Genomic DNA, 18,905 nt, shown 5'->3' on the forward strand with positions numbered 1-18,905 from the left:
ATGGTATTTTATTACTAGTGTGGTCATATATAATGATTTGACTATTTTTTTCTGTCTTTAATCAGATATCATGTAGATTTAACAACATATACTATATATCTGCACAAATGTTTAAAAATTTCAGACTATAAGATGTTACCTATTAAAATTAGATATAATTTTTTAAATGTTTAATTTTTATTTTCAATTCCAAATTCCCTCTCCCCATCCTATTAAGATGGCAAGAAATACAGTACTCATTTCATACATATATATGTATACAGATACATATATGTATGGATAGATATGAATGGAGAGTCATGCAAAACATTTTTTCACATTATGCATGTTGCAGGGAGATAAAGGTAAAAAAAATTGAAAAGTTGCACCCAATATTCATCAGTTCTCTCTTTGAAGGTGAAGATCTTATCTCATCATGAGACTTTAGAACTGTCTTGAATCACTATATTGATTATAGTAGCTAAATCTCAGTTATTATTACAATACTATATTTTACTAATTATTTGTTACTATGTTACAATGCACTAATTCCATCATTTCACTTTGTATCCGTTCATATAAGTCTACCTAGATTTTTCTGAAATCATCCTTTTCATCTTTTTTTTTTTTGGTTTTTGCAAGGAAATGAAGTGATTTGCCCAAGATCACACAGCTAGGCAAGTGTCTGAGGTTGCATTTGAACTCAGGTCCTCTTGACTCCAGGGCCAGTGCTTTATCCACTGCACCATCCAGCTGCCCCCCTTTCATCATTTCTAATAAAACAATGGTATCCCATAATAATCATAAGTTACATCTTGTTCAGCCATTCCAACTGATGGACATCCTTTTTATTTTTTTGCTTCCACAAAAAAATACATTTGGGTTATTTTCCTTTTCTTTTGATCTCTTTGGGGTAAAGACCTAATAGTGATACTACAAAGGGGATGCAGTTTTACAGCCCTTTTGGGAATAGTTTCCAATTGTGTACCTATTTTTCCACATCCCCTCCAGCATTTGTAGTTTTCATTTTCTGTCTGTGTTAGCCAATCTAGTAAGTATGATGAGGTGATTATCTCAGAATTGGTTTAATTTGCATTTCTCATCAACTGTAATTTACAGCATTTTTTGATGTAACTATTGACAGCTTTGAATTCTTCTGAAAGCTGCCTGTTCATATCCTTTGAAGAATGATTTATATTTTTATCATTTTGGCTTAGTTCCCTACATACTTGAGAAATGACATCTTTATCTGAAAAACTTGCAGCAAAATACCACCCCCAATTTCCTTCTTCCATTCCAATTTTAGCTGCATTGGTTTTGTTTGTACAAAACCTTTTTAATTTAATGTAATCAAAATTATACATTTTTACCTCTTATGACTCTCTTTTGGTCATCTTTTACACACACACACACACACACACACACACACACACATATATCAGACAATTGTTTTCTATGTTCCCCTAATTTACTTATGATGCCACCCTTTATGTCTAAATCATACCATTTTGAACTCATTTTGGGTATGTAAGCATGTAAGATCATGGTCTATGCCTAGTTTTAGCCAAACTGCTTTCTAATATTCCCAGCAGTAAAAACTGCTTTTTTTTGGCTTTTTTTTTTTGTATAGTGAGTTCTTGCCTCAATTACTGGAATTGCTGAATTTATTCAATATTAGGTTACTGTCATCACCTACTTCTGCAAACTTCTGCATTTACTCCCTACTCTATTTTAGTGATCAATCACTCTACTTCTTATCCATTAATATCATATCAAATAGTATAGTTTGAGATCTAATACTGCTAGGCAGCCTGAGAAGAATAACAGATTTAGAACTGAGAGCAACCTTAAAAGTATTTAATCTTACCCACCCTACCTCATCAAAATTTATGGATAGAACTAAGGCCCTAAGAGATTAACTGATCTAAGAAAATGAACTAAATTTGACAAGTAACTCTTAGCATGCCCCATAAATGTTAAATGTAATAAAATGATAACATTTTTCTAAACATGCAGCATGATATAGTAGAAAAAAAGCTCAGAACTTGGAATTAAACAGATCTGTCACCTATTAAGGCAACCATAAATTAAATCACTCAGCCTCTAAACCTCTACTTGCTTAGTATAAAAAGAGAGTACTGAAAATAGATCAGGTGTCAAATTCAAAGCTCATTTCAATCAGTAAAACTTCCAATGCCAGTCCAACCAGATTAAAAAGTAATTGGAAAATGTTTTAATAAAATAAATACAAATACAATTATATATAATGTTAACCTGCGGTTTTCTAATTCAATATGTATCTACTGAGATTCATCATAATCTCAATGATGTCATTATTTTTCTGGAATTCTTTTTTTTTTAGGTTGGGTTTTTTTTTTTTTGCAAGGCAAATGGGGTTAAGTGGTTTGCCCAAGGCCACACAGCTAGGTAATTATTAAGTTTCTGAGACCAGATTTGAACCCAAGTACTCCTGACTCCAGGGCCGGTGCTTTATCCACTTCACCACCTAGCCACCCCACTATTTTTCTAATTCACACAAGTAAATACCTTGTTAAAACCACCAAATCACCTGGGAAATGTTTCTTTAAAGAAGTTACTTTCTACTTAGAAAGTTTCAAAAAGCTATTATTATATAAGGCAGGCAGGGCACTCTACAAAAAAAAACTAGACTGAAAATCCAAAAATATTCTCATTCTAAACTCCCACCAACTCCCTGAACGACCATGGATAAGTCTACTTCCCTTCTCCATGCCTCATTTTCCTCATCAATGAAATCAAGGTCACTAAACAAAATTACTTCTAAGGGCTTTATTGAATTCATAATTTCATTTCAAGATCAACTGTGTAATAAACATTATTTTGAAAATTTACACTTTCCCCTTCTATATATAATATAAAGACTATAATAGTTTCATTATACTGTTTTTCAAGTTAGTAAATTTACTATTATTCCATGCTATAAATAGTATAAAATATAGCTATAAATAACATATAGTAAAAAGGGCATATGTGCCATTTATGAATCACCTTTTTAAATATTCCTATATAAATTAAAAGTCAGTATAAAGTATAGAATCCATTATGTGAATGAGAAGTAGCCTGGCACTGTAAGTAGAGAATTGGTTTCAGTCAGAAAGTTTTGGGTTCAAATACTGTATCTGAAACATAGGGGCTGGGCTGCTGTGTATCACTGGACAAGCCATCTGACCTCTCAGAAAGAGCCCCAGGCAACTCTCTACAACTATAAAAGGAAAAGTCTATGTCTTGAGGCACATGATGTAAATTACCAGGAGTTCCCTACACTGAGGAAACTAAACCTCTGATCCAAAAACTAAAAGCAACCTGAGTTCAAGTCTTCCCTGATACAACCTGCCAAGTCTCTTAACTGCTCAGTGTCAACTCTCTTAAAGACTATAAACTGCAAAATGGATATCCAAGAGCTTCTGATCATCTTACCCAGAGTTCCTTCTACCAATAAAATTGGAAGTCTAGTTCAAAAGGACCAGGAACTAATCATTTACTAATCATTGAAAAACACTAAGGTCCAACCCCGAATTGGGTTTAAAAAAACAATATATATTCTCCAAGTAATCCTATAGGATTCTTCTTTCAATATAAAAACTCAAAACTACAACAAATATGAAATTAATTCCTATGTGATAAGACTACTAATCTGCTACTAATTAGCAAACTCTAACCAATGGTAAAAATAGAGACTGCTGACTTTTTTAATTAATTTTTTTTTTTGGTAAGGCAATGGGGTTAAGTGGCTTGTCCAAGGCCACACAGCTAGGTAATTATTAAGTGTCTGAGACCGGATTTGAACCCAGGTACTCCTGACTCCAGGGCCGGTGCTCTATCCACTATGCCACCTAGCTGCCCCTCAAGTAATACTTTTTAAAACACAAAGTTCCAAAGGAGTTTCAAACAACTTTTGAATTCTTCTCATAAATTTTCATGAAATCCCTATGAAAATAAAAAAAACAAGTACTGTCTCCTTTATGTAGATAGTAAATAAATGCCTATAACGTACTCAAATGTAACTAAAATTTTGCTTCAAGGTGAATTTTATTTCACCTATTAACATAGTCAACTGGTACACTCCCCTAGGACTTCATTATATTTAATGGTCAGGCTTGAAAACACTCTCAAAGAAAGGTCAAATTACAAGATCTTAATTTCTATGAACAATTTTATACTATAATATCTCACATCAGCAGAGTGCCTGGCACATTTAGGAGATTAATAAATAATGGTTGACTTGCTGATTTAGAAACCTATCAATTAAGTCAACTAGTCAACAAGCATTAGTTAAATACCTACTACATGTAAAACACTTTACCTAGAGGCGGCTAGGTGACGCAGTGGATAGAGCACCGGCCCTGGAGTCAGGAGTACCTGGGTTCAAATCCGGTCTCAGACACTTAATCACCACCTAGCTGTGTGGCCCTGGGCAAGCCACTTAACCCCGTTTGCCTTGCCAAAAAAAACCTACCCCTCTCACAAATTAGCTGTGACAAGTACAAGACTGTAAGTTACAAAGAAAGTGTCAATCAGCTTCACTGGTACTCAAAACTAGTGAAATCATCATATAGGGATAGTTTCTATTCTCATATAAATTACTTTGGGTGAAAGGAAGGCATTAGCTGGAAGAGAATCATGAAAGGCTTCAGGAAAGTTAGTCAATCATTCAATAATAAACACTTATTCAGTACCAACCATATTCCACACATTGTTTTTAAGTTCCAAGTATACAAAAAAAAGAAAAAAGCCAAAAGATAGTCCCTGCTATTCCTGCTAAAGAACTCACAGTCAAAAGAGGAATACAATAAGCAAACAAATGTGTATGAACAAGGGCACAATTAAGGAATGTCTAAATAAGCAGTAGAACTAGGTATTTATTATGTGATAAATACTGTTAGGTTGTTGCTTCATTCTTGAAGAAAATCATGACATCAGGGAGATGATGCCATGACAAGCACTTGAACTGAATATTGGGGGGGGGGGGCCCTGAGCTAAGTCACCAGCCTCACTTTATCCTCTCCAGAGTCATCTGGGTCCAGTGGTCAGAAATGGATTAGAATGACTAGAGATGGATCTGGATGTGAGACGATCAGAGTTAAGTGATTTGCCCAGGGTACACAGCTAATAAACATATTGGTAATGGAATGGAATAATACTGTGCTTTAGGAAATAATGTGATGAAAAATAAAAATATAGAAGACTTAAATAAACTGATAGAAAATGTAGTCATATGCACAATGTTAAAACGATGTAAATGAAAGGACAGTAACAGAACTGCTGAAATTGAATATGCTGAAATGAATATGTTGAAATTGTTATGAAATTATAAAGACTAATCTTGGCCTCAACGGAGATATATAAGCAAGCAGCTTTTTTCGTCCTTGTAAATATGGGGAGGTACAATTGGTGTGGCCTATGATGTCAGATTTCTTACAATGTTTGGTTTAGTTTTGAACAGTTTCTTCTCTTTTTATAATGACTAGCTCCTGGGAGAAGAAAGGGATATACACTGGGAAATGTGTCAAAGTAGGATCTTTCCTTTGTCTGTATATTTGAAATATCCAGTAGTAATACCACTTTAGCTAATACATTCCATTAAGTTCCAATCAGAAAAATTCTTCAGCTGTTGAAAGCTGTATCCCTATGTATCAAATTTGCATGGGAAATAGAATGCCTACTGATTACTTCTAATAATACTACTAAGAATAACAATCAGTATTCTTTATCTTATTTTAGAAAATAGGTCTGAGGCAGAATGCAAATATAAGAAAATAAATTGAGAGCAACAGAATTTCAAATTTATACCTCAAAATGTTTCTAAAGCCTTTTTTTTGTTTTAAAAAGATTAAATTTTATAACCTTTATCTCCACACTATTTCCTAAAGAATTTTCCATAACACGCATGATTCCCTGAAGATCCTTCTAGGATAAGATTTACAGATATTTTGTTTAGTCCTTTAGTAAAGAATTATTAACCATATTTTACAATAACAAAACTTAATTTAATAGATTTAATCACAATCACAGAGCTAACAGAATGGCAGAGCCTTGAGTCAAACCGATATATCTTTCCACTACAACTCAACCCCTTCAAGCAACTGAAAATTAACAAATTTACAAAGGTAATAGAAAGCACCCCTGGTAGGTTATTAGAATAAGAAGCCAAGAGAAGCCCCAAGTCCCAGCTCTATGTCCCTAAGATAAAAAAATACTGCTTTTAAGTGTCATGCTAACATTAATTTAAATTTCCATTTGTCCCTTCCTACACATCTAGCTAAACTGGACTTTCCCTTCTCTTACATTTCCCCAGACTGTAATATACTACCTCCAGACCCACAACTCCCATGATCCCTTCTTTTGTGATGTTTGTCTTTCATTCTCCGAGACCATGACATCAGGGGAGATGATGCCATGACAAGCACATGAACTGGATTTAAGTGAGAGGTGCTGTACTAACTCACCAGTCTTACTTTCTCCTCCAGTCATCTGGGTCCAGTGGCCGAATATGGACTAATGGAGTTGCCTGGATTTGAGGCAAGCAGGGTTAAGAGACTTGCCCAGGGTTATACAGCTAATGTCAAGTATCTGAGGCTGGAATCTAACTGAGGTCTTCCTGGCTCCAAGGTCAGTGGTCTCTTGGCACAACTTAGCTGCCCAAATCCTTTCTTTTGAGATTCAGTTCAAGTAACACTTTCTACAAGAAGTCCTCTGAATGCTCCCCTCTCCACAGCAATTAGTGACTTCCCTCCCAAACTACCCTGATTTAACTTTGTACTTATTCTCTATACATCTGTTAACTCGCCCATCAGAATATAATCTCTTTGAAAGTAGATTGTTGTATTCTCAGTGCCTAATATGTAGTAAACAATTAATAAATACTTGAAAGATTATTGTTGGTTGTAGAATAATTTATTTAACATCTCCAGGTTTCAGATTTCCCTATCTGTAAAATGGATGGATCTCTAGGGTTTCTTATTATAATAATCTATAAAAACATAAAATGAATCTATGACTACATAAGGAGTTGAGCTAAATTATCAGTGTTTCCCAACAACATTGCTCAAGTTGAAAGGACTGGTCTAGGATACTTTTGCAACCAAAGTTCCCTAATTCTTAAAACCAGTATTAAAAAAAAAAACAATCCTGGGGTGGCTAAGTGGCACAGTAGATAGAGCACTGGCCCTGGAGTCAGGAGTACCTGAGTTCAAATCTGGCCTCAGACACTTAATAATTACCTAGCTGTGTGGCCTTGGGCAAGCCTCTTAACCCCACTGCCTTATAAAAAAAAATTAGCCTAGACTGGATGATCCTCAAGATTTTTTCTACCAAGTTTTCTACCATTTGTGTTGGTGGAGGGATGACATGCTGAAAGGTATGAAAGCAAAGATTTCCTTTATGTGATTAAAACAAATCCAAAACAATTGTTTATGATTTAAAGACTGCATGATTTTATAAACAATTGTTTTAGGTATTTTTTTTTAGGTTTTTGCAAGGCAAATGGGGTTAAGTGGCTTGCCCAGGGCCACACAGCTAGGTAATTATTAAGTGTCTGAGGCCAGATTTGAACCCAGGTACTCCTGACTCCAGGGCCAGTGCTTTATCCACTGTGCCACCTAGCTGCCCGTAGTTTTTTTTTTTTAATCACATAAAGGAGATCTTTGCTTTCAAATCTTTCAGCATATCATCCCTCCACCAAGACAAATCACAATGACTCCTCTGTAACTTAATAAGGCACGGTACAAAAGATTTCACATTCTATAGCTAACCATATTCTAAGCCAGAAGTGTTGAACTTAAAGCAAGGCCACACATGGCCCACACAATCCCAAATGCCAGCATGAATCAGATTAAAATGTAGTTCCTATCTGATTTGAACTAAGGTATTAATAGAACAAAGAATCATAAAAATGTGTGGTTTATGTACAGTTTGTGTGTATGTACAGTAGCCCCAAGTTTGATCCACTGTTCTAATAGCAGCAGAGTCTTAAAGAACCTAGAGTCACTCACACCACAGGGTCATGAGAGGACTCTAGTGATTTGCTTTCCTAAATTATTAAACTCACAGCTAGTAATAACCCAAGAGTAACATGGTTTTCCTAATATACAGTCCCAAATGAGACTCACACAACCAGTTCTGATAATGAGTATAAACTCAGGGATGAAGTTTCATAAGAAAAAGCAATGAACATAGAAAAAGAAAAAACAGGATCCAATTATGAACTTGATACTAGCTATGGGAGACCTTAGCAATCACTTGACCTCTAGGATTCAACCTTCTCATCTATAAAATTGGGACAATAATACTTGAGCCATCTTCTTCACAAAACTGTTAGATGTTTGTAAAATACTTTCCAAATCTTTCAACATCAAAATAGTTATTTACAAAATATACAGGCATGAAACAGTTTTTTTTAATTACTGCTATCATGAGTTTAGTTCCTTGAGAACCCAGTACCATTATATAATCTGACAAACAAAACAGAACTCACTGACAGACCAACGTAAGTTTCAGGTGATTAGAGACATCACAATTTGTCAGTTTTCTATGGGAAAAAGATTCATAAACTTTCAAATTCTGAAAATTTTATTTTTTTTATTTTTTGCAAGGCAATGGGGCTAAGTGACTTGCCCAAGGTCACACAGCTAGGTAATTATTACGTTTCTTAGGTTGGATTTGAACTCAGGTCCTTCTGATTCCGGGGCCAGTGCTCTATCCACTGCACCACCTGGCTGCTCTAAATTCTGAAAATTTTAAAAAGAAAATTTCACCACAAGATTATATCAAATACTATAAGAATTAACCTATTTGAGCTGACATACAATTAAGGAGGAAAAAAATTAAATGAAATGTTTGTACATTTAAGACTTTTGGTAGATTATGTTCTTTTAGTCCTCAGCAAATAAGCAAAAGAGACTGAACTAATCTAATAAGGCAGTCAACAGTTAAATTGGAAAATGGTAAATGCAATTTGTAGCACTAATGAGAAACATTCAGTGGTATCTAATACACAACAGTTTATGATTCAAAATTACCATAGAAGACTCACCATGAAAGAATTTTTTTGGTCTTAGCTTTCCTTTGAAAATTATCTATACTTTTAAGTTTAAAATATTTTTTAGAAAAGGAGTCTTTCATTCTAAGAGCACTTCAACAGTTCATTGAATTTTATAATAATCTAATTATCATGGAACAGTGTGTGAAATAGTTTCAACTCACTTTGCACTATAATAACCATATTTAGCATTCAAATTGATGATTTTAAATCAACTCCTAAGTCACTACCTATGTTTAGAGACAGTGATGAAAGAAGGGAAAAGAGGCAACCAACTTTGGTAATGACCAGAACTGATAGTTTAAAGTGAATATGCCTCCCAAGTGAAAGTCAACACCCAAAACATCAGTTATAACTTGCAGTAGGTTTCTTGGGAATGGTAGGTGGAAGATGGTGAAAGTATTTTCTAAATTTGGATTTCTGGAAACAGGGATCAAAGTCCAAATGGCAAAGACAAGAGACAAGTTATTCCCTGAAATCAAATCAAACAGGCATTGTATCACTCTCTTTCTACATCAAGTTGCAACCATTCTTCCCATTCTTTACCTTATTCCCTTGTTGCAACTTCAGAAGACCCTAATCATTCCTGGAAGAGAATGGGGGGAGGGAGAAAGAAAGGAAGATGGAGGATGAATTGGAACTTTCTCAAAAACATGGCAAGCCCACCCTATTTGTTTTTAAACGCTCCTAGTGAAGATGATTGGGGAAAGAGTTGAGAAATAGTTGAGAAAGAGAACCATGTCACAATATCTATGGCTTAGAAGCCTTTCAACTCGATTTTCCTCCAACTCCACAGTAGCTCTAAAAGATCGTTTTCTCTCCCAGGATTCATCTAGTCTTAGTACCACCAGAAAGAAAAACACTACTAACAAACGCATTGATAATGAACACCCCGAGTATAAAGAAAAGCCATGCCTGAAGGAAACCCAAATCATATAACTCTTTTGTGATTTATTGAAAACAATTCTCTGACTCGGTTCTCATCATGGAATTCGAGAAAAGTTAAAGCTGTCAAATCAGAAAAGCAGCAAATCCCAAAAGAAAGAGAGCTCCAAGCACCCGCTCGCTCTTAAGTGGTCTCAGTGTGTCAAGGGTTCTCCGGAGCTTCAAAGATGGGACGGGAGGAACTCGGGAAAGATCGTGTCAGCGGCTCACAAACGTAAACAAAGGCACCCCAAAATCGGGGAAATGTAACAAAAGTAAACAAAGCGTCTTTAGGAGACGAGTCGGGGCACCAAGAGCTTAGGATGGGAAGCGGTACTGAGCTCCGGAGGGTGGGGGGCGGAGGGAGGTGGGACAAGCCCCCCCAATTAAAAGATAACGGAGCTTAGGCCTCCGACCACGAGGACCGCAGGCGGTCCTCCGGGAGACCTTTTGACTGACAGGGGAGGCTGCTTCCCTCTCAACGCTCTCCCTCCCCTCCTTGCAGTCACCCCAGTCGGGGAAGAGGTCCCTCACCCGGAACTCGTCGCCGCTTCTCTGCGCCGGCTCTGCCCCTGCGGAAGGGAAGGGGGGGAAGGAGGGGGAGCGGAGGAGGGAAGGGGGTAGAACCCGCTCCGGCCGCTACCCGCTCCAGCCAAACCGCGCCCGCGCCCGCGCCCGCGCCGCCGCCGCGCCGCCGCCGCGCCGCCGCCGCCGCCGCCGCCGCCGCACGAGATCTCCCGGGCCAATACGGCGGCGCCGGGGACGCAGACGCGCCACCTGAAGCCGGAAGTCCTGGCTTTCCCAAGCTCACGACTTCCCCCAGTGCATCCAGGGACTTGTGGTCCGGCTGAGGACGCTCTTCGACAACAAGGAAGCACGCGCGCCCTCCTCTCCTCTCCTTCCTCCTCCCCCGCCCGCTCAGACCGCGGGGTCGCGCGTAGCCCGGGCTTCCAACCGGAAGCGGAAAGCCCGGGGATGCGAGGGGGCGGCCCGCGGGCCCGCCCGGGGAGCGTGTTTTCCCTGTCTCCATAGTGAATGGTTCTCGCTCACCCTAGGAGAGGGAGAATGTAGTAGGAGCTGGAAGAGACGAGGACTTCGGGGACCCCAGAAGGACCTCAAACCTCGTGGTCTCTGAGACTCAGGAGGTGGCCCCAGCCCGGATCCCCGACCAGAGCGTAGCCTTGACCTTAGCGATTCCCAGGGGAGCGGCCTTCAGCAGCGGGGCCTACGCTGAGATCCCTTGGATTTCAAGCTAAAAATCCACCTTGGCATTGGAAATCTTAGAAAAGAATAGGCGCGAAGAATGTAAAGTCATGAACCTTTAAAGCAAGGGTCCCCGGGAGCCTCTGTAGCATTCCCTTCCTTAAGCGAAGTAAGATTAGGGAAACATTGTAAAACTCAAAATAAATAGAATCTTTAAAAAAAAAGATTCCCCTCCTTGAAACTTGAAAGACATGAATTATTTATTTACACATTATAGTTTACTCATTATAATAACATGTTTATTTGTAGCCAAGATTTTGAGGTGGAGGGGGACCTAAGAAAAGGCTAACTCCAAATCTGCCTTTACAAAGCTACTCTTTTAACAAATTTAATTAAGCCCATTAGAGAGAAAAAGATATGTATACTTACAGTAAAATAGTCCTCGAGTTCCCAGTAGATGACCTCTTCCCACTGTAACAATCTCAACACCGGTTCTACTGGAGGCCCTTTTAATGGATTCAAACTCTGCCTCTGTCCAATCCTTTCATCTGCCTGTAGTTCCGAGTGCTGCTTCTTATTATAAAGAATGCACTTTATTCACTAAATTCTCTGTTCTTCTCTGAATTCTTGTAAGCAGATAGTTGACACTGTCAGTCAGAACTTATTTCCTTATTGCCTCTTGGTGGAGATCATTTTAAGGATACAGTGACATTCTCAGTGACACAATCATGGGTGTGACCAGGCAAATAGAATACATTCCAATATATTGGCCCCACAACAACTATGTATCATAGATGGTGGTTGAATTTTTTAAGGTTTAGACCAATCCACATGTGAAAATAATAGGTTCTTATAAACACATTTGTATGCATGTACACCCTGTAAGACCCTGAGTATCGAAACCCGTGAACTTTTGCCTGAATGCCTGTAAGATCCTGAGTGTGGAAACCTGTGAACTTTTTCCTAAATTCTGCTCCTAAGTTTCTGCCTGGTCATCTATCAGACCTTGCAACTGGGGGAACCTCCCCGAGGACCTCCATTCAATAATAACACGCCACACTACCTCAAGACAACCAGCAGATGCTTGGAACTCCCCTACTGAACAATATATAAGGTCTCTCCTCACTATACTCGGGGTTCCAGGATCCTAGCCCTGTCCTAGATGGAACCCTAGCTTGAGCTAGTTTAATAAACCCTTGCTATTGCATCTCCATCCTGTCAAGTGTCTCTGTTCCGTAATTGGGGACTTTTCTTGGACCCTAACAACCCCTACAATTCCTTGATTCTTATCCCTGCCTTCAAAACTTCATTTTCGGGGAGGCTAGGTGGCACAGTGGATAGAGCACCAGCCCTGGAGTCAGGAGTACCTGAGTTCAAATTCGCTCTCAGACACTTAATAATTACCTAGTTGTGTGGCCTTGGGCAAGCCACTTAACCCCATTTGCTTTGCAAAATCCTAAAAAAAAAAAAAAAAAAAAAAAAACTTCGTTTTCACAGTAATGATTCTCTAAAATCATCAGACATGATGACCACATAGCTTGTCATCTGAGATGTTGACTATAGCCCTGTTCTTATAACATTTTCTTCAACCCTACATGCTATCTTATACCTAAGGGCAACCAATTGCCATGGGGCAGAGTTTCTAGGAGCAAACCCCCTCTTTGAGGTTTAAAAAGTGCCAAAGTGTAGGCTAATTTTTAGACCACTGAACAGAAACGTGATAAATGATTATTCTCTTTATAGCTAAACAGTAAATTAAGTTATATGGTTATATTCCAGTAAAAGTACCCCCCCCAAAAAAATCAATGATATTCAGTGGCTATGTTGATAAAAACATAATTATGCTGAGTTTGATGGCTCATAAAAAGCATATCTCTAACCATTTAGATTCTTCATACCACATAAATGCCCATTTTCCCCCAAGAAATGTCATTTTTCAGTCTGAAGACATATAATAATATAAGCACTTAAAAATGCATTAGCAAAGGGATGGCTAGGTGGCGCAGTGGATGGAGCACCAGCCCTGGAGTCAGGAGTACCTGAGTTCAAATCCAGCCTCAGACACTTAATAATTACCTAGATGTGTGGCCTTGGGCAAGCCACTTAACTCCATTTGCCTTGCAAAAAAAAAAAATGCATTAGCTACTAGTACAAAGTTTAGGCAGCCTAGCCTAGGGAAATGAGTACTAGGATAGGGGTAATAGTACTGGCTTTGGTACTGAGTCGTTTAATCTCTGGCTAGTTCCTTAGATTTTTTTGCACAACAATGAAAATAAGGTCCTCTGAAAACCAGCCTCTAAAAACCAATTATTGAATTAGGACCAAGATTTTCCCTCTTTTTCTACTTCCTCATCTAGAAATCAACCTATATGGGAAATCCTGTTCAAAGACTTACTCAAGTCAGGAAAGCTAAGATCTAATCAAAGATAGTAAAGCTATTCTAAGTTTAAACAAATGGTTGAGTTCCTGCTCATTGTGTTTATTCCCCAGCAGGTTTGGGGAAATGCAGATTCTCCTTTTTTATAAAACAGGTGATATGGAAATTGATAAGTCTCTTTGACCAAGATTTTGGTGTCTAGTGTTTAAGACCTTCATTGAAATAAGTCCACTTCTCATTATACTTTACTTTCTCTCATTAACTTAATCACCCTAAAGAACACCCACTCTTCCAAGGGCATATAAACAGTGAGCCCGTAACCATGGCTACTCTTTGGCATTCAAGAGTATTACTGACTCATTTTATGATAATTATTAATTATTATTATTAATAAAAAATGATTAATTATCCAGAAACTATGCCTCTCTGACTTTCTGAACATCATAGGAGAGACCCAGATAGGCCATGTTTCATCCCCTTCCCTGTTTTTAAAGACTTTGCCAGCATGAGTCATGGTGTCTCACCCCAGAACTTCCTCCAATGCCTGAGGTCTTCAAACCTACATACCTGCCTTCTTTTCACATTGGTGAGTTTCTTTCAGGGTCTCCATTTGGGAATAGGACCCAAGCTGACTAGATTTGATTCCCTTCCAACCTGGATGAGTACCCCTTCTCTGTTCCCCTACTACCACCTTCCAACCCCCTTTAGAATGTAAATTCCTTTAGTATAGGAACTAGATTTTTTGCTTCTTTTTGTATCTTCAGCACATAATAAGCACTTAATAAGCCATTTCAACCTTGTTACCTTGCAGGTTAATTCTGCCCACAACTGCAGAATAATCACTAATGAAATTCATTATCAAAAACAGGATTCGACTTCCAATTCATAGAAGTTAATCCAAATCAATGAATCCAGAACACAAATTCAATTTTTTTTAAAAAAGGGGGGACTAGGGGAAATAGATGGAAATTGTGTGGGACAAATGCCACTTAAATAAATTTCAGAGATCTCTCAAGGTATGAAGAGAAGGCTTTATTCGTTTCTGGAGAAATGGGCCACAATCAGTTAGAGAGATTGAGGCAAAAGTGAAAGGTTCAAGAATCACATTTATCCCAATGAGATCCCCCCCCCCAACTGACCCACCCTCATTAATGTGGAATAAGGTTTTGCAATCTAAATATGAAAACTACCCTAGGGAAAGGGGCACAGAATTCAAACAAAGCAAACTAATCTAGGGAAAAGAACATAAAATTCAAAGTGAAACCAGATTATCTCTTTAGTCCCAGGAATTGAATGATTCTCTAGACATCCACAGATAAGATGAAGTCAGTTGACTCTTCAACAATATCCCAGAAGTTTGCTTTGTCAAGGGAGGAGGGACACATAGCTAATCAGATTAAATCTGTAATATTTTACTGAAGAAATCTCAAAACTTTATCCTACACAGAAATCAATGAGGAACAAAGTATTTTCAGAAACAAGTAGGATCATGCAATTTATTAAAAATATTAATTGACTGTTAAGTTTATTTTAAGGGGAAAAAATCAAGGAAATATCTAGCATCCACTAATAAGTCCATAGTCCTCTGTAAATACAGTAAGTTAATTGGTAGCTGTCCAAAAAGGATACTATTGGATTTAGGAATTCTCTAGAGCAATTGGTCTATGATATAGTAATCATATCATACAGATGGAAAAACATCAACTAAATGTTTGCTGTACTTCATTTGGCCCCTATACCTTGTTTGTTATCTTTTAAATGGATATCCTTAGAAGGAATTCTATAGAAATTCTATACTTTTCATTCTATTGAATCCCAGTTGCCTCCATTTTGATGGTGAACCTTTTCTCACACTGTATTGACATTGCTGTTCTCTTCAGGAAAGGAAAAGCAGGACAGGAAATATTTTAGAATTTCAATCTTCTTTTTTTGGTATTTTGATAGTGATAGGTAGAGAAACTCTACTATAAAAAACAAAATTTATAGAAGTAATTAATCACAATGTCACTTGGGCAGCTAGGAGGCACAGTATAATGCTAGAGCCAGAGTCAGGAAGAGCTGAAATTAAATCCAGCCTCAGATTCTTAGTAGCTATGTGACCCTGAACAAATAAATCACTTAACCTCTGCCTCAGTTTCTTTAACTGGAAAATGGAGGTTAAAAAGTGCAGCTACCCACTAGGGTTGTTTTTAAGATCAAATGAGATAATATTTGTAAAAAAAACTTAACATAATCTCTGGCACATAATAGGTACCTAAAAAATGCTTATTCCTTCCTTAAATGGGAAAGTAGGAATATTTAAATTATTTTCTGCTTCTTGTTTTCCTATGAAATGAAAATTAATCAAAATTAATGAAGTTATTTTAAAATTCATTATTAACCAGTAATTAAAATCTGTTAGGGTTTTTTAAAATTCAGTACCATCTCACAATTGAAACTTTTATATAAATTGGAAATGAGAAACCAGAAAGTTAGACATTAAAATTAAATGCCTGACCAATTCCTATGATTGCCCCCTTGAAAATATTTAACAAATAGTTAACTTTTAGCGAATCCATTGACCTCTAAAGCACTTAGATTCAGTGGTGTGGTGTTTTTGTCCTTTATTCTTTTTTTAAATTTATTTTTATTAAAGATATTATTTGAATTTTACAATTTCCCCCCCAATCTTACTTGCCACCCCCCACTCCCCCATGCAAAGCAATCTGTCAGTCTTTACTTTGTTACCATGTTGTACATTTATCCAAACTGAGTGTGATGAGAGAGAAATCATATCCTTAAGGAAGAGACAAGAAGTCTAAGAGGTAACAAGATCAGACAATAAGATATCTGGTATTTTTTTCTAAATTAAAGGGAATAGTCCTTGAACTTTCCTCAAATTCTATGGCTCTTTATCTAGATACAGATGGCAATCTCCTTTGTAGACAGCCCAAAATTGTTCCCTATTGTTTCACTGATGGAATGAGCAAGTCCTTCAAGGTTTAACATCACCCCCATGTTGGTGTTAGAGTATACAGTGTTTTTCTGCTTCTGCTCATCTCACTCTTTATCAGTTCATGCAAATCTCTCCGGGCTTCCCTGAAATTCCGTCCCTCCTAGTTTCTAATAGAACAATAGTGTTCCATATTTGTCCTTTATTCTTGAAGATCATGACCTCAGGAAGGTGATACCATGATAAGCACATGAATTGGATTTGAGTGAGGAGTGCTAAGTCACCTGTCTCACTTTCTCCTCCAGAACCTTCTGGGTCCAGAGGCCAAATAAGAATTAGGATGACTGGAGATGACCCCGGATGTGAGGTAATCAGGGTTAAGTGACTTGCTCAAGGTCGCATGTAAAGTAAGTGACAATTGTCTGAGACTGCATTCAAGCTCCCATCCTCTTGACTCTGAGACCAGTGCTCTATCCACTGAGCCACCTAGCTGCCCCAGTAGGGTTTAGTGCCTTGCTAGTGATCTAACAGTCTGACAAAAATACTAGAATTAAGGTAAATATTTCTATTCCAGTGTATATGACATATAGTCATATACATACAATACAATCAATGACATTCAATAGCCATATTAAAAAATCATAATTATGCTAAGTTTGAAGGTCCATATATTGTAGATTTCTAACCATTTAAATCCATCATGCCATATAAATTCTCATTTTTTCCCCAAGAAATATGTCATTTTTCAGTCTGAAGACATTTAATATAAGCACTTATAACTGCATTAGCAGTACAAAGTTTAGGCAGCCTAGCTCAGGGAAATGAGTGCTAGAATAGGAGTAATATTACTGACTTTGGTACTGAGTCATTATTTAATTTCTGACAAGTCCCTTAGATTTTTTCACAACATTGAATATAAGGCCCTCTAAAAACCAGCACATTAGAAAAACACAAAGTCAGTGCTTAACTGGGGAACTAGGGAAAACAGATGGAAATCAGTAGGGAACAGAATATTTTGAAAAACAAGTCAGAATCATGCATTTGTTGAAAAAATACATAAATTTGCCCATTAAATTTATTTTAAGGAAAAAAATTAAGGAAATATGTGCCACAATAAGTACTTAAAACAATAGCTATATTACCATATATCACAAGTAGATTTGTATACTATTATTATTTGTTGTGCTGCTATTTAGAGATTACATGACAGTGACATTTATTAACATTCAAATATCTCGTACCCAGGAAAGTCATCAGCCTTCTATATAGTTTGTAATTACCAAGAAAATCTAGCAGGAAGAGATGCCAAAAGAAATTTTATTCAAGATAACATTAAAATCTGGGAATCTACCTACTAAGACACATTCAGGAATTTACCAAATACTCTTTACAGAAGTAAAGGTAGACAGTATTTGGAGAGATATTGATTGCTTCTTGGTAGGGTCATGCTAATATATAATAAAAGGGGAGCTAAGAAGCATAGTGGATAGAGTGCTAGGCCTAGAATAAGAAAGACTCATCTTCCTGAGTTCATATGTGGTCTCAGACACCTACTAGCTATGTGATGCTTAGAACATCACTTAATCCTCAGTTTCCTCATTTATAAAATGAATTAACAAAGGAAATGGCAAACCACTACTGAATCTTTGGCAAGAAAACTACTGAAAACTATTAAGTAACAAATATGATAATGTATATATTAGTACTTTGCCAAACTGTTACTTTATAGAATAGACAAAATAATAAGATTCATCTGGAGGAACAAAAGTCAACAATCTCAAGGGAAATAATGAAAAAAATTAGGAAAAAAGAAGCCAAAATTATCAGGTCTCAAATTATAAAGCAATCATCTCAAAACTATTTGATACTTGCTAAAAAAAAACTGATCAGGGGTAGCTAGGTGGTACAGTGAATAGAGCACTGGCCCTGGAGTTCAAATCCATTTTCAGACACTTAATAATTATCTAGCTGTGTGGCCTTGGGCAAGCCACTTAACCCCATTTGCCTTGCAAAAAACCTAAAAAAAAAAAAAACCTGATGAACAATCTAAATGGACTTGCTCATTTCATCAGTGCCACAATCAGGGAGAATTTTAGAGTATCTGCCATGGAGAATACCATCTGTAGCCAAAAAAAGAATTGTGGAGTTTAAACAAAGACCAAAGACTATTACCTTTAATTTAAAAAAAAAAAGTTATATTATTATGTAATTTTCTTGTCTCTTATATTTTGTTTTTTCCTTAAGGATATGATTTCTCTCTCAACACATTCAATTTTGATCAATGTATAGCATGGAAACAATGTAAAGACTATCAAGCTGCCTTCTGTGGGGGGTGGGGGAGGGAAGCGAGATTAGAGGAAAAATAAAGTTCAAAAAAAAAATTAATTAAAAAAAATTTTAAACTGATCAATAGA

The 18,905-nt window shown here is 37.1% G+C and overlaps 1 protein-coding gene across 4 annotated transcripts in view; it reads right to left on the reverse strand.

Annotated features, from left to right (window-relative positions):
* The window catches only part of ADIPOR2 (adiponectin receptor 2), a 77,176-nt gene extending 65,333 nt beyond the window's left edge, over nucleotides 1–11,843 (reverse strand). For 2 of the 4 annotated variants that reach the window (XM_074194993.1, XM_074194994.1), the window contains exon 1: nucleotides 11,612–11,843. The gene's annotated coding sequence lies outside the window, so the exon portion shown is untranslated. Of the gene's footprint in view, nucleotides 1–10,513; nucleotides 10,641–11,611 lie in introns of those variants that run through there. The other 2 variants (XM_074194991.1, XM_074194992.1) reach the window with 1 other exon arrangement.
* Nucleotides 11,844–18,905: the final 7,062 nt, after the last annotated feature.

Source organism: Macrotis lagotis, chromosome 7 (assembly GCF_037893015.1).
Source record: "Macrotis lagotis isolate mMagLag1 chromosome 7, bilby.v1.9.chrom.fasta, whole genome shotgun sequence".
Lineage (NCBI taxonomy): Eukaryota > Metazoa > Chordata > Mammalia > Peramelemorphia > Peramelidae > Macrotis > Macrotis lagotis.